Genomic DNA, 16018 nt, shown 5'->3' with positions numbered 1-16018 from the left:
CTACAGAGTGAGTTCCAGGACAGCCAGGGCTATACAGAGAAACCCTGTCTCGAAAAACCAAAAATAAATAAATAAATAAATCTTTTAAAAAGAAAGATTTTAATTTTAAATTGCGTGTGCATTTACGCATGTGTGTATGTAATTTGTGTGCACGAGTACAGTGCTTGTAGAGGTCAGAAGAGGGCATCAGATTCTCTGGAACTGGAGTTGCTGGCAGCTGTAAGCCACCTGATGTACATGCTGGAAACTGAACTCAGGTTTTCAGCAAAAGTACATGCTCTTAACTGCTGAGACATCTCTGCAGCCCCTTACCTAAATTTTCTAGGTATGACACCAACAGCAAAATCTTTATAAGAACAACAGAAGTTGATAGTGACTATAATAGTACATGAAACTTGAATTAGAAGAGAATCTCAAACCAACACTAACGCAAAAATCATTCACAAAAATAATGGTAAAGACAAACAAGAAAGACAGGAAAATAATTATGTAATGTGGCCAAGCTGTATTCTTCCTACATTCAACTTGATATTTAAAAAGAGATGTGTTCATTACACTGACACTGAAAAAGAAAACCAAAAGATGGAAGAACTCTGTGCAACAAGTATAGCATTGGATAAAATTCAATATGTTATCTAGAATAACTATGGGTCTAGAAGAACAATAATGTAATAATATTACATTACATGTCTTTAAAATAGACACCATATCCACAAATGGTGAAACACTGAATACCATACCCTCAATAATAGAATTAAAACCTTAGCTATTTACATTTTTTTCAACATTTATAAGTATCCTTACAACAAAACAAGTCTCCATTCAGGAAATAATAAAGAAAACGTAAGGAAGAGAAAGCGTTCATAACATACATAATGGTCATAAATTACAAAATGTCAGTTGTGTGCAAACTATGAAGGTCTCATGGTCAGGGAGATCAGGTAACAGGCATCAAGGGCAACAGCCTCTAATCCTGGGGTTTGGACAAACCAAAAATGTTTCATATGTCATCCTTCATTAAGTAGAGTTTTTAAAACATGAAATAATAGCTACCAATAGATGTCAGTTTTACACAATTAAAATTCAAGAAATGAGCTCAGGGGTTAGGAGCACTGGATGCTCTTCCAGAGGTCCTGAGTTCAAATCCCGCAACCACATGGTAGGTCACAACCATCTATGAGGCGATCTAGTGCCTTCTTCTGGCCTGCAGGCGTACATGCAGCAGAACACTCATATATTACACAAATTTTTAAAAATTCAATAAACGATGCATATTTCAGTTGTTTAAAAATTCTCAAATGTATAAATATCATTTTCAAGAACTGCTAATTCAAAAATAAAATGTAGAACAAAGAAACTTTTTTTTCTTCTAATTATTTTGAGATGGAAGAGACAGCTTGGCAGTTAGATACACTTCTCTTGCAGAGGACCTTAGTTCAGTTCCCAGCACCCACACTGGGTAACACACACCACCTGTAATTCCAGCTCCCTGAGTGATCCAACAGTGCTGGCCTCCACAGGTACTACACTGACATGTATACACACACAACTACACACACACTACCACCACCACCATCACCAAAAACAACAGCAATTAAATAAAAATCTTTTTTAAGAATTTTCTTTTCAAATAGTGAAATAAGTAATCTGTTTCTTCCAGACCCTTCTATTTTCATATCTGTGGGTAGCAGTTTCCTCCAAGATTAAATCATTGGGCTGGAGTGATAGCTCAGGAATTAAGAGCACTTGAGGATCTGAGTTTGATTCTTAGCACCTATATGGTTAGACAGTGGCTCAGAACCACCTTAAATCTGCTTCCAGGGGATCAGAATAACAACTGTTAGGTTCAGGAGGCTCCTGAGATTGACCAGACTCACTAGGCGCCTCCTTCTCCAAGCATAGTAAAAGATGGTAAGAGTCAACTCTCAGACAAGCTGAGCTTCCTGAAAACAGCAGACCAGCAGAGCTGTCTGGAAGGGATTCAGCCAACTGAACTTACCTGAAGGACACTCATCAACCTGGGGAACTACCTGAAGGACACTTTCCAACATGGAGAGCTGCCTGCAAACTGTGCAGTTTACCTGAGGTTTCTAGCCTTTGTGAGCTGTCATCATGCATGGGTTGGCTTTAAGATGAAACTGTCATTTCTGCTCTTGTACATAACTCCTCACCCATATTCTTGTAAGTAACTGTGATGGTTTGAATAGGTTTGCCACACACACCACACCGTTGACTCCTATGTTGAAATGCTTGGCCCAGTGACAGTGACATTAAGAGGTGTGACCTTGTTGGAGGAAGTGTGTCAATGGGAGAGTGAGCCTTGAGGTTGATGCTCAGACTCCTGACCAGTGTGAAAGAGAGCTTCCTCTTGGAAGCCTGCAGAAGATAGTCCCCTTTCTGCTGCCTGTGGATCAAGATAGCAAACTCAAAACAAAAAAGAAAAAATAAAAACAAAAACGATCGCTCATATTCCCCAGCTCATTATCTGCCTACATGCTGACATGCTTCCCACCATGATATTGTTCTGAACCTCTGAAATTGTAAGCCAGTCCCAGTTAAATATTTTCTTTTTTCTTTTTAAGAGTTGCCTTGTTCATGGTGCCTCTTTACAGCAATGAAACCCTAACTAAGGCTTTACCCCAATAAAACTCACTGGCTTCGTCTATGGTCAGTTGCCTACATGTTTACATTTCTACAGGAATAATGTCACACAAATATATCATACATACATACACATATCTAAGTATATCTTTGCATGTATGCATACATAAGTTTCATATGTACTAGAAAATGTGAACTACTTGTTTAACTCTGGCTTAGTTCACTACAGTTCCATCCACTTTCCTTCACATGATTTAGCTGCATAAAACTCCAATGTGTATATAAACCACATTCTCCTTATACATATCCAATATATATTCTCTCTCTCTCTCTCTCTCTCTCTCTCTCTCTCTCTCTCTCTCTCTCTCTCTCTATCTATCTATCTATCTATATATATATACATATACATATTTGTTGCCATCTAGGCTGAGTCCATCACAGCCTAGCCCTAAATAAACCTGTGGTATGCTGACTTAGATTCCAGGGAGTCATACAGTAATTCTATTTTTTATGAACTTCCATACCAATTTCCACAGTAATAGCTTGTTGGGGCCTCCCAGCTCTCTGTCACCACTGGACCACGTGCAGTTATCTGCCAAGCTCACCTTACTGTCTATACTAATCACTGTCTTTCAAAGCCCAGATCCACCGGTGGAAAACTTCAAGACCCGCCAGAGCTGCTCTGCTGTCCACGTGTCTCCACCGCCTGCTGAGAAGACCGTTTGATGTCCCAGAAGACAACATCCTTTGGACCCACCTACAGACATTCACCATCCACCTGTGCCTCGATGTCCCAAAAGACAACATCCTTTGGACCCGCCCACGGACATTCACCTGTGCCTTCAAACACTGGGGCTGGGGGCTGGGGTTTTTTCCCACGCTATATAAACTGAGTTCCTTCAGTAAATTTTGAGCCACGATCAGAATATTTTGTCCTGGCTTCCAAATTTCTCTCGCACATTCCATTTCAGCCCAGCCCACCTCTCAGGATGAACCTAGACCAGATTAAAGTGAGTTTTACTGCAGGCAGAAACTCGCAATAGCTAGATGTCATATTTCTATCAGTAGCTTGCTGTTTACTTTCTTACACACATTTTAACTAGAATGAGATGTCTTCATTATAGCAGATTTAAAGATTAAGTAAGTTTTCTTTAAAGGGACATGAAGACTTTAAAAACACATTCTTTAACAAGTCATAAACTTGTAGTCATTGGCAAACAAGTGAATAGATATAACAGATGTGTAACTTACGTCCCATTTTTAATCTAGAAAATATACTGCTACTGAGTATAGACACTAGGTTATGGGTTAGCTCTCGTGATCTTATTCCTACCTCAAAGTTTGAATCCTTTGATCCTTATCTCCTCCCACCCTCCTGGTCACTTCTGGGAACCACCCATTCACCTCTCTATATTTGTCTTCCACTTTTCCATATTCAATATATAAATAAGATTACAGGATAGCATGATTATGTTGCAAACACTTTAAAACAATGCCAAAATGTTAACCATTAATGGAACTAAAATTCAAGGCAAATTAATTTTTTTTTTTAGTTTAGAATTTTGTACAATGTCTTTGACCATATTCACCTCTTCCCAGACCCATCTCCTCCTTCCATATCCACTCAACTTAGTGCCTTTCTCTCTACTCCTTTAATTCATCAAGTCTAATTTGTGCTGCCTATATATTCCTGAACGTGTGGCCTTCAACTGGAAGTGGTCAATACACATGGGGCAACACTCTCAAAGGACTTGACTTCCCTTCTCTCAGCTGTTAACTGCCAGTAAGCAGTGTCGCACCTGTGTTGGTAGGACTTCGTGTCCTCCTCTCCTCTCCATACGGGACTTCTTCTGGCTTGAACTTGCACAGGGGTCATGTAAACTCAATTCTTTTCATCAGGATACGAAGCTACATACATGTATCTCAATAAAAGCATAATAAAATCAGTTACCAGCATAAAAACTTAAATTAACATTGGTAACAGTAACATACTTTTCTTCTGTATAGTTTTCACACTCATGTAATAAATATTAAATAATCCAGCAAGTTAGTTAAGCAAAATTACTATCACAAATTGCTTCTTAGAACATATTTTAAAATGATTCTTATATAATCATAAAATGAGTACTTACATACTGGTGTTGTCATTTTTTAAGCCTATTGTTTTTATCAAATCACTTCCTTTTCCTGTTTTAAGGAATCAAAAATAAAATTCTAGACTTCATAAATCAGTAAAATCTCCAAGACAGGAAGTATTGGCAACTTTTTCTTTTGTAAGAAAAGATGTATTACCATCAGGCTATGATGGCCAACGATAACTATGAATAGGGGTAAATTGTGAAAAGGAAATTATAAAACTTTAAATGCGAATTGCTTCAAATATTTTTGTTTTGTTTTGTTGCTTTAAAAAAATTATTCTGTTCTGTTCTCTTCTTGAGTATGAACTTTGCTAATGGCAATGACATTATGTTTTCATTGTCAAACAGTTGTTCAGGCCAGCAAATTAAGCTGAATAAATTTAACTTGATTAAGACAAAAGGGCCAGATCTACAAACAGAACCCTTTTTCTACAAAAATAGAAAAAGACCAGAAGACACCACCAGGATTTTAATACCTAAGTGTATATGGCATCCACTCAAACAGAAGCAGACCCCAGAAGCACAGCAACAAAGTCACATCGATGAACCAGAAGAGTCCGCCAAATACACGAGGTCTGAAAAGCTGCAGACTTTATATAAGAACTCTCAATATGCTTAGACATAATTTCCTTCAACAATGTGCAGATACTTAAAATGGAATCCAAATCCAACAGAAAGCAGTAACAACAAAGGAGAAAAGCCCAAGGAGATGTTGGGAACAAAGGTGTTAAAAGAGATCTAAAAGCTCTCTTTGCCCTCTTCTCTTCGCCTTCTTCTCTCCCCCTTCTTTCTCTCTCTCTCCTCTTCTCTACCCTTCTACCCACTCCCCCCCATTCCCGTATAATAAACCTCTCCCACGTGGAACACCTTGAAAAAAAAAGAAAAAAAGGAAAAGAAAAAAAGAAATTGGTGGCTTTTTTGCAAACTTAACAGAATACACTTTACTAAACTACTTATATTATCTTCAGAAAGTTGTTTAAGAGAGTTTAAAAGGCTAAAAAAATATATTCTTTAAAATAAATATACTGTCTTTATCTTCACTACAATCACTAAATGTAAGACAATCAAAACCCAGATGACTAAAAGCTAAATGATACTGACTTTGTGACTCTGTAAATGTCCCTGATGAAAGGAAAACTAACAGAAACATAAATTTCAGGCACAATCTACATTACCATTTCACCTACAAAGTAGTCTTGAATACACTAAAGGAAACCAAAGAGGGAATCTCCTATTGCATTCACTACCAAAAAATTATTTTAGGATTTACTGTCTCTTTACATTTTTATCTTACATTCATTTTCATCAGAATATTCTATCACTTTCTGAACATTCACTTTAGTGTTTAATAGTCCACTGGATGGCAATAGCTTAGCTTCTATTCTAAGCATTAGTATAAAACCTTTTGGCAAGTTTTAAAAATAACATTAATAGTAAATGTGATATGTTAAAGAGTAGCCTAAAATTTCTTGTCATTAATAGTTACATGATATATTCTCTTGATTTTCCAAAATTATTTTTTAATTGTAAAACATTTGAAAAAAAATATATTCAAGCCTTCAATGAGAAAAATTTCTCCGTTGTTTAAGATATATTTACAGGTACACTATGAGCTTGCCAAACCAAGTAATTAGTAATTAGCATGATAGCATAGTTTTAAATAAGATTGTAATTCTAAATGATTAGCAAACAAAACATAGACTATTAAAGATAATATATGGACTTTAATTGAAAAGATCAAATTAATCAGAATGGAATAAGGACAATAGAAATCAAGATGCTGAAATTCTAAACCCAGTTTTTATCATTACAGAATTGTAAAAACTGACAGAATATTTTTGTACATTAACTCCAAAGCTTCAGTTCATTTACCCAAATGAATTACAATAATCCTAACCACTGTGCCAGCTCATGTCAGTGAATAAAATGTTCTGCTTTGGAATGTTGTAAGCTATAACACACAGTATCTGTAGCTCCCATGCTGGCAATAAGTTTTTTGACACAAATTATGAAAGTGGCTTAAATTTACATTAAATTCTGAAGATAATAAAAGTATTAAAATACCAACCAGCTTCAAGATATGCTACTTTAAAATTTATCAGAAAAAATAAAAAGAAATTTATTTTAGGTTTGAGACAATGAAAAACACCATTCTAACACTTTGATTGGACATCTGTAAGAAATTACAATCCAAATTCTACCTAAGAAACTAAGTGCAAAATTGTTTTCAGTTATGTGATGAGCATTTAGATGCTTGTGCTTCGCCAACTCACACCTAAGCAATAACAAACCACACAAAGATGAACAGTCCACAAATTACCATTTTTAAATGACATGATTCAAAATAATTAACAGAGTAGGAAAAAATAATTGACAGAGTACTTTATCTTGTAAACAAGATAAAGTAAAATGAAAAAAAAAAAAACTAAATCTAAAAAAGTATATAAAAGCATTAAACCCACTCCTCCCCAGGCATAAACGATCCTGATATTAAAGGCTGTATAAACATCAAACACTTCTGGTGAAAGAGGCTGGAAAGGCAGTAGGCCAAACAATCGTGAATCCAGAGTTTGGATTCCAGCATCCACATAAAGTGGAGCATCCTGGTGCATGCCTGTAACCCAAGCCTTCTTGTCTCTTGGATGGAGACAAGCCAGTTTACTTTTGTTGACCTGCACCTACCGGAACCAACAGGGGGCCTAGAATCAGGGAAGAACCCTGCTACCAAAGAATAGATAGAGAGCAATAAAGGAGGACACCTAACACACAGGTGTGTGAATGAACACACATGCAGACACAAAGGGATGATTAAATCATGAATATTTGTAAATGTACAACTAACTTAGAGGACAAACAAGGGCATAACTGTAGCTGGATGCTTCACCACATCTCTTAGTAAACAGGAGAGTAAGACCCAGATGAATCAAGTTATAGAAAAGCTAATACTATGAATGATAAAAACCAAACTTAATCTTAGAATCATCTACTCTATTAGGCTTCAACCTTCAGCCCTTTGTTTGTCAGCTTTAATAAGAATCTTGCTTACAGAGTTTTGAGGCTCTTACATTTTGAAAATCTCATAAACCCTGGTTGGCCTTCATGACTGTCAGCAGATTTAACCACACATTCCCTCTACATGGATATTTTCATCCAGTGACTCTGATCCTACTTCAAACTCAAACTTTCCTTGTCCTTGATTTGAAATAGAGCCTGACTCTACATTTGCTTTTCCCACCTACTGCAATGGCTTCTAAATAAAAACTGCTAGGAACTTTACTGCCCCTTTAAATGGCTTTAAAATGTCCCCCTGAAGGCTTAGTTGCAACATAACCGGTTCTAAAGGTGAATCAATCTTGAGGACTCTTAGAGGAAGGGCTTGAATTGAGGAATGGGTCACTCAGGTCATCGGCCTTTGAAGGGTTCATGCTGTCCCCAACTTAGCAGCTGTGCTCCAACTATCATGCTCTCCCCTACAAGGTTTTATCTCCATCCAGGAACAGAGCCCAAAACAATGAAGTCAAAATAAATCTTTGTTTTTCTTGGATATTATTCTAACAGTGACAAAACAAGCAAACAAACTTTACAGAATCTTTTTTTTTTCTTGCACACATGACATTTTATTAAGTTTCTTCTACACAAGATGGTAAGATCAAATTGTTTAGCAGAAATATGCTCAATTGAGAAGACAAACAGATCTAAGGAAGATGAAAGCTAAATACTTAATCAAAAGGCACTATACCACCTAAAACCCACCACCTCAGTGGTAGGAGGCTAAGGAAGATTACCTAATGTGAATGCTAGCAGTTACATAGCAAGAAGCAACTCTGTCTTACAGAAGATTGTATTACAATGATCACTGAGTCCAGGATATTTGGCCAGAAAAGGATCAAGATAGCTAAAGGTAAATAAAGCCAACTGGAAAGGAATAGGTATAGAGAATCTAAGCTATACAGTTAAAAAGATAGTAATGGATTAGGTTTTTTCCTTCCAAAAATTAATTACTGCATTGAGTTACCTGCCCCTGCCTTACAGGATGCTCAACTGCTGAACTATGTTTAAGGATGCTCAGGGTTCTTACTGTAGACCTCTGAATACGTATTACTTATGGGCTAGCTTTGTTGCTAGTTATTCTGAATGAAAAAAAAACAAAAACAACCCAAAGCATTCACATGCAATGGAGTATAAGCTTTGTCAATCATGTCCTAAGGACCTTGTGGAATATTCTCTTAATAGTCTATACATCTCTCAAAAGCTGAGCGCAACTTAAAGCTGCAAGGCTAATAAAATAAACAAGAAAGCCAGGATCCAACAATGCAGGTAGGTAGGGCATCCTGGCAGTTAATAACAATCTGTCTTTCTCCAATTTAGGATAAATTCAAATATAGCTAATGTGAGATGTAAAAAGCTATACTGAAGTTACTGGGTTTTCTGCTGAACTCACCAATACCAAGAAAAACAAGGGGTGGGTTTGGTATTATTTTCAAAATGCTTCAGAAGTTATATTATAAAGGAACATGGCTGAACAGGTAGGAGACAGATTCTCCATTGTGGGTTCTCCTGATAGCTTCTGCAAGGATCATAGAGATGTCAATCACTTGTATTTTGGAGCAGTGTTTCATCTTGTCTTCCTGAGGTATGGTATTAGTAACTACTACTGCTTCAAAGCATGCATTGTTGATGCGAGAAATGGCAGGACCAGAAAAGATTCCATGCGTCAAGATAGCATAAACTCTGGTAGCTCCAGCTGAGAGAAGTTTGTCAGCAGCATGACAAATTGTACCACAAGTGTCAGCCATGTCATCCACAAGTATAGCCACACGATCCTTCACATCTCCTACTAGTACCATGCGGTCTACTTCATTGGCCTTCTTCCGTTCCTTGTGAATCAAAGCAAAATCCACATTCAACCGGTCTGCAATGGAGGTCACTCTCTTGGCTCCACCAGCATCGGGTGAGACAATAGTACAGTTTCTCCACTCAGATATATTCTCCCGTATCCACTTTAGGACAGCTGGCTCTGCATATAAATTGTCCACCGGGATATCAAAGAAACCCTGAATTTGAGATGCATGTAGATCCATGGTGATAATATGATCTGCACCTGCTACAGAGAGCATATTTGCAACAAGCTTAGCTGAGATTGGAGCCCGGCTCTTATCCTTCTTATCTTGGCGGGCATAAGGGAAGCATGGGATGACTGCAGTAACCCTGCTGGCTGAAGCAATCTTGCAAGCATTAATCATGATCAAAAGCTCCATTAGATTGTCATTTATCTCACCACACCCACTCTGAACAATGTAGACATCCTCTCCACGAACACTTTCCCCAATTTCCACACAGGTCTCCTGGTTGCTGAATTTCTTAGTCACCACCTTGCCTAGCTCCAAGCCCAGACGGTCAGCTATTTTCTGGGATAAGTCCTGGTGCGAGCTCCCGCTGAAGATTTTGATATTCGACATCTTGGGCAACTACTGCTCAGTGGTCACTGCCGTCACCGCTGCCTCCGCCGCCGACACTGGAACGGAAGTCAACAGGGAGCCTGAACACCAACAGTACCTCGTTGCTACTCCACCACCTACAAAATTTTTTCCAGCACATACACCACATTTTTTTCTGATCAACCAAACAGACCTGAATACATTTGTCAGAACTAAAATCATAAAAATTGGTGTTAAATCAATAACAAAAAGATCTAGGAAAATCCATTAGCAAACTCATAATTCAAAATAGAAGTTAAATCTTAAAATATTTTTAAATAAATAAAAATGGTAAGATGGTGTTAAAATTCATGATATGTACATAACAGTTCAATCTGAGAGAAATCTATAGCACTGAGTTCATAGACTCAAAAAGACTATCATCAATACATGAGCCTCCAACAACAAAAAAGAGTTAATAAGTCTCTCTTTATCAAGGCCACAGTGGATATTTGAATCCATATACAATACTGAACAGAATATATATTATGGTTTACTATACATACTTAGTTGTGATGAGCTTAAGCACAATCAATCCAGAGCACTTAAAAAATTTAGATACAGTAAAATAGTAATAGAACTAGGAATAATACAATAATCAGAATTGTATACTGTTATAGTTATTCTATAAACTTCACTTTATTAAACTAGTATAATCTTTAAATGCATTCTAAATATCTGTCCCTATATCTACAGATAAGTCAGTTCTCACCTTTACCAAGGAAACTTCTCTTTCCAAGACAGACCAGTACAGAAAGAAAACCAAACCTAATCAAAATACAGAGTTGTTGAGATAAATCTACAAAACTCCTGCCACCTAAGGTTCAGGGATCACTGGAGAAGTAGGAGAGGAAAAATTGTAAGTAAGAGTCAGAAGAGGTGCTGGAGAGATGGCTCAGCCATTAAGAGAACTGACTGCTCTTCTGAAGGTCCTGAATCAAATCCCAGCAACCACATGGTGGCTCACAACCATCTGTAACAAGATCTGACGCCCTCTTCGGGAGTGTCTGAAGATAGCTACAGTGTACTCACATATCATAAATAAATAAATCTTTTTTAAAAAAAGTCAGAAGAACAGGAAGTTCAGTTCAATGTGAGATTGTATCTCCTAACAGTATCAGAAGCTATAATTACCAAGTCTCACCCAACACAAATATGACCTGAACAAGGATGACACCCGTAGACATGCTAACGTGGATAGGGTGAGAGGGAACTACACAAAGAACAGCAGGCAACTAAAGAATGCTGAGAGTGAGAGAGACAGTTTCCCCAGGGAACAATATACCAATTGGTTATCCAATACCAAATGGAAACAAACACGTAAGTAACATTACACAGACTGAGCAGATTGTATTATTTATTACAGAGAGAGAAAGAAGAAAAAGAGGTCATTAATTTGAAAGAGAGCTGGGATGAGAGTACAGGAGGGTTTAGAATGAGAAAAGAAAAGGGGAAAATAATGTAATGCTATTATGATTTTTTTGTTTTTTTTTCTTTTAATTGGTTTTAATCTTTTTTTACAGTCTGGTAGTTATCCCCCTCCTAATTCACCCTGCTCCCCTGTCTCCCACACTCCCACCCCACCAGACCTCCCCACTCCCTGGGCCTCAAGTCTCTCCAGGGTTAGGTATATCTTCTCTCATTGAGGCAGACCAGGCAGTCCTCTGCTATGGGGTCTTGTACTCTTGGGTTTGTTTTTTTTTTTTGTTTTTGGTTTTTTTCTGAGGCTAAATTTTCACAAGCTATCTGTCTAGAAATGTCTTTAGCCTGTATCCATCTCACTGAGTCCCAACTTTCTGCTATAGGTGGGGAGTCTGAAAAGTCTTTCCCTTCAAAACTTTCAAATGGCTGCAACATTGTATTTCAGCATCTGATAGTGCTAGCAAGAAGACTGGACTAGCACAGTCAAAGCTCTTGTTTTGTATTGACAGCCCAAGTTCTCTCTGAAAATATTCAGGACTTCCTTTTTCCTGCTTGATATTAGCAAGTTTCATAAGCAGGTGCCAGTGAGGTTTCTCTTGCTTTAAGCACAAGTCCAGGAAAAGACTACAGTACAACTAGTTTTAATAAAGGTTTTGTGTGAGTTTTCCTTAAAAAGTTTAAATTAAATATTTATACAATTCTCCCAAACATGTATTAGGGCTTTAAATGTGAAAACTTTTAAAGTCCATGTCACAGTTTGCATATGCTTGGCCTAGAGTGGCACTATTTGGAGGTGTGGCCTTGTCAAAGTAGGTGTGTCACTGTGGGCAAGGGCTTTTACTAGCCCTAGCTACCTGGGAGCCAGTATTTCACTAGCAGCCCTCAGATGAAGATGTAGAACTTTCAGCTCTGCCTGCATCATGCCTGCCTAGATGCTGCCATGTTCTTGCCTTGATGATAATGGACTGAACCTCTGAACCTGTAAGGCAGCTCCAATTAAATGTTGTCCTTATGAAAGAGTTGCCTTGGTCATGGTGTCTGTTCACAGCAGTAAAACTCTAAGACAGTCCACAATTTTATTTGTAGAAAACTAACTTCTTACAAAAGGCAAAATGTGTATGTACAAGAATATAAACTGCAGTGTTGTTTACAATACTAAAATATTAGCACATTCCAGTGCCCATGTAGGGGATAAAGGATGTTATAATCTTTATGGTAAACAGTATAGAAAAAGAATGTTAAAGCACATGCAACTTTCAAAACAACAGAGTACAAAAGGGACAATAAAAAATATCAATAGTGAGATGATTCACCCAAGACTAAACAATTTAGTAGGAAGCATGAAGCTGATCCACTGAATTTCAAAATATCCAATAGTGGGGCTGGAGAGATGGCTCAACAATCAAGAGAAAGGGCTGCTCTATCTGAGGACCAGTACACTTCCCAGCATTCATATGGTGAGCTCACAATAGTCTTAACTCCAGTTCCAGTGAATCCAATGCCCTCCTCTGGCCTCTGCAAACACCAACAAGGCTTACATGCTACACAGACATAATTTTTAAATGCTTAGCATATATGCAATTATACAAAAGAAAACCAAAACATGGCTGGCATAACTATATCAAAAAAGAAAAAAAAGTAGAGGTTGGAAAAGACTCAAGAAACATGATAACTGTCCGGCATGGTGCCACACACCTTTATTCCCAGCACTTGGNAGGCAGAGGCAAGAAGATCACTGTAGGTTCAAGGCCAATCTGGTCTTCAAAGCCAGTTCCTGGGCACTCAGGGATACACAGAGAAATTCTGTTTCAAATAATAAACAAAAATTAAAAAAAAAAGAAAGAAAGAAATACATCAACAAAATATATCATCCAGATTGGTTCATAAAATACAAAAAGACTAAAACAGAAAGAAAAAAAAAAGAATTAGTTATATCCAGACAGACTACAATTTAATAAAAAGTATTATTCACTGATTACAACAATGTTCAGTCAATATATTTATAGTTACTTAGTCAAGTAGATTATATTTGTCCATTATAACCACTGACTATTATGTTAACATTAAAAGTATTATCCAGGGAATACAGAATTCTAGAAAGATGTTCTTTGACTTCTGAAGGATTAAATCCAGATACATATATCAAAATGGCATATAATACACCTAAGCTATCAAATACCAGAGCTGAACACAATGTACCGAAGACCACTAGCTGTTTGTTCTCCTCATACCACCTAGGAACTGCAGCTTGCAGCCACTGCCCAGTGTCATGAATTAGTATCTACCCCAGATTAAATAAAGATTAAAAATACAAATGCAAGATAGCATTTCTATTGACTATCTATCAGTTTCTCAACATCCCAAAGGCAAAAAAATCTTAATGTGAAAGATTGTAAATCAGAGACAATATATACTATTTTTTTTTTCAGCTTCTCAACAAAACAATTTTTTTTAAAAAAAGAAATCAGACAAGGCTTTAAAACAAAAATTATCACTAAAGATGAACTGAGTCTCAATGTCTGGCTTACAGAAAGATGGATTAATCATAAAGCTGTATACTATGAATAGCATGACCTCAAAAATTAGATATGTACATATACATATGTGAGCATATATGTGTGTGTATATGTATGTGTGGATGGCTGGGTGGGTGTGTATCCAGGGAGAAATAGACTCCATTATTACAAAAGGAGTTTTAACATATAGCAAATTGTCAGCACTTATTACTACTAAAACACAGAGATTTATATATACAAATTGTTAATAGAGAATTTGAGCACAGCATTAATAAGGCACATATAAAACAATCCATCTACTGACAAATCCATATCACTTGTGTAGACATGTTTTATAAACAGCTATATACAGATTAGTAACAAGTTTTAGTGGTTATTCATTTGAATAATGAATTTAAAAAGTCCATGTTTTATATACTTCTTTCTATATGAATTATATTTCACAATAAAGATTTTTAAAGCTTTTATCATTTTTTTCTATTTTTCAAAGTTCATTCCACAGTAGCAAAATCCTCAAGATAAAATACAAAGAAGCCCTTTGGAGTGGTGCCCTCATTTAATCCCAGCACTTGGGAGGCAGAGGCAGGATAACTTCTCTGAGTTCAAGTTCAGCTTGGTCTACATAGCAACTTCTCAAACAGCCAGACTAAAGAGAGACTGTCTTAAGAAAGAGACAGAGACAGATGTTGGTATGCTTCAAGAAGAAAGAAGAATATTCAAGATTATAAACTACAGTAAACTGAACCCTGTTACTGTCTAGTTATTTCTAAAATGTACACATATTACACACAATGAAAGCAATATCAATGCATATACACAAATCTAATGCAATACTTTAAATTTATAATATATCACATTCCTATATATATTAAAATATAATAAAATCTAAAAGAACAATACTTTCAACTTTAACAAAATCACAAAAAGATTTGCTTTTAACAAATGCCAAGCCGGGCATGGTGGCGCATGCCTTTAATCCCAGCACTTGGGAAGCAGATGCAAGTGGATTTCTGAGTTCAAGGCCAGCCTGGTATACATATATATAATATATATATATATATATATATATATATATTCCCATAGGATTGGATCTGGGTTGGTTTCTTTCAATTTGACAAGAATACCACGACCAAAAACAAACATAGTGGAGGGTTAGCATCCATCGCCCAGGGCGACAATGAAAGCTCAAGGCTGGAACCTGGAAGCAGGAACTGAAGCAGAGACCAGGGAGTAACCTTGCTACTGGCTTGCTCTCCATAGCATGCTTGGTTTGCTTCCTTATACAACTGAGGTCCAACCTGCCCAGGGCTGAAAAAAACCCAGTGATCTGGGCCCTCTCATATCAATCATTAATTAAGAAAATGTTCCCACTGTGATGGAGGCAATTCCTCCTTTGAACTACCCTCCTCTCAAGGCACTCTAGCTTGAGGCACATTGAGGTACAGGATGATAGTCTATGTAATGATTATGTAACTAACTGTCCTTTGATGTAACTAACTGTCCTTTGATGTGAGGTTCATTCCAGATGGCAATGCTAAACTTTGCAAAGTGAGGTAAGTCGTGATACAGGTTAAAGCTGTCCTTCTTTAGCTGTCTACCACCATCGGGGCTTAAACTGGCGTAAAAACGCTCAAGGACTTCCAGAGGCCTAGTCTCTTAGAAACAGGCGTTTCTTCTATCACCACCTAGTCTATCCCGCTAGCTTGTAGTTTACCCAACTTCAAGTACTTCACCAATGCCATTCATTGGGTGGTGTCATCCTCCAGTTAGAAAAGCCAGCTCTTAGCCTGGCGTGGTGGCGCACGCCTTTAATCCCAGCACTCAGGAGGCAGAGGCAGGCGGATTTCTGAGTTCAAGGCCAGCC

At 37.3% G+C, this 16018-nt stretch overlaps 1 protein-coding gene and 1 pseudogene across 3 annotated transcripts in view; both read right to left on the bottom strand.

The window, feature by feature from the left end:
* Positions 1-16018, bottom strand: part of Mipol1 (mirror-image polydactyly 1) — a 280451-nt gene that overhangs the window by 263574 nt on the left and 859 nt on the right. The gene's annotated exons all lie outside the window — the stretch shown is intronic.
* Positions 8725-16018, bottom strand: part of LOC110324414 — an 8172-nt pseudogene continuing 878 nt past the window's right edge. Inside the window, exon 2 of the transcript XR_002380687.1 lies at positions 8725-10254. The product of XR_002380687.1 is annotated as a ribose-phosphate pyrophosphokinase 1 pseudogene (transcript). The remainder of the gene's footprint in view (positions 10255-16018) is intronic.

The sequence above is a fragment of the Mus pahari genome, chromosome 7, assembly GCF_900095145.1.
Source record: "Mus pahari chromosome 7, PAHARI_EIJ_v1.1, whole genome shotgun sequence".
In the NCBI taxonomy this organism is placed as follows: Eukaryota; Metazoa; Chordata; class Mammalia; order Rodentia; family Muridae; genus Mus; species Mus pahari.
This window is presented reverse-complemented; position numbering and strand designations above follow the sequence as displayed.